Source organism: Paraphaeosphaeria sporulosa (genome assembly GCF_001642045.1).
Source record: "Paraphaeosphaeria sporulosa strain AP3s5-JAC2a unplaced genomic scaffold CC84scaffold_7, whole genome shotgun sequence".
In the NCBI taxonomy this organism is placed as follows: Eukaryota; Fungi; Ascomycota; class Dothideomycetes; order Pleosporales; family Didymosphaeriaceae; genus Paraphaeosphaeria; species Paraphaeosphaeria sporulosa.
This window is the reverse complement of record NW_017253366.1, coordinates 2315460-2316781: the sequence shown is the minus strand read 5'-3', so window position 1 is coordinate 2316781 and position 1322 is coordinate 2315460.

The window sequence follows — 1322 nt, the reverse complement described above, 5'->3', positions numbered from 1 at the left end:
CGGATATATGCCATTACAGCTTCTTTTATACCCCTAAAGGTATAGTTTCTTTGGATGAGTTCTATTATTTTGGTAATGCCTGGGTATCCATATATAGGGTCATCGTGATATTATCTAATAATCTTAGTCTAGAGATGCTTTAGTACTTCTTAGTTAATAACTAAGAGTTGGTTGAGTTCTGCCATTGGTTCCAGAGATCCATCTTTGGCTTTACGAAGGATTATAGAGAATGTCTTAACCTTTTCTCCTACTAGGTTACTTCGTTGGCTGAGAGCGTCTACTCGTCCATTTTCTTTTCCTACTACATGGATAATCTTAAACTTATACTACCTAGTGGTCTATAACTATTACTATTGTCGTGGCGTAAGTTCTTTAGTTGTCATGAACTTTAGTAAGTTCTTATAATCCGTGTAGATTTCTAGCGTTAAGTAGCTAAGAGCGTAAATCCTCTAGTGCTTTAAGGCTTTTATAATAGCGTATAGTTCTTTATTATATACATCGTATCGTGTTTCTATATTATTAAATTTGCATAAGTAATAGGCAATCGGGTACCATTTACCATTCCTTTCTTATTTAGCGTAGGCGCCTAGCGTAAGGTCACTAGCGTCTATTTCGAATTGTAATGGTTCATCCACTCGGAAGTGTACTAGGATAGGTTCCATAATGTATGCTATTTTAAGGAGTTGGAACGATTTTCCATACTCTACTATCCATTTGAAAGGTACATCTTTCCTAGTAAGGTTTATTAAGGGTATCGTGATCTTTACATAGTCTTTAATGAACTATTAGTTGAATCCATAGAATCCTAAGAATTCTAGAATGTTCTTGGCTATCTTAGGTATAGGCTAAGTTCTTATGCATTCTACTTTGCTTAGTGCCATCTCTATTCCTTCCGTGGTAATAATGTGTCCTAGGAATTCGAGTCGTTTAACATGGAATTGGCATTTCTTAAGTTTAATTCGTAGGTGTGCCTTGTCCAAAGCTTCAAGTACCATCTGTACATGCTTGATATGGTCAGATTCATTTTCGGAATAGATGAGAATATCATCCATATACGCAATAACGAATATATCTAAATATTCGCGTAGTACGTTATTAACAAGTGCCATAAACGTAGCTAGAGCACCTGTGAGTCTAAAAGGCATAACTACGTATTCGAATAGTCCATAGCGTAATCTAAATGCTGTTTTCTATTCTTCGCCCTTTTTCATTCTGATGAGATGGTATCCGTCCCGTAGGTCCATCATGGTGAAGAGTTTTGCTCGAGAGAGTCGGTCTCTGAGTTCTGATATATTGGGTAATGGGTATCGGTTCTTAATTGT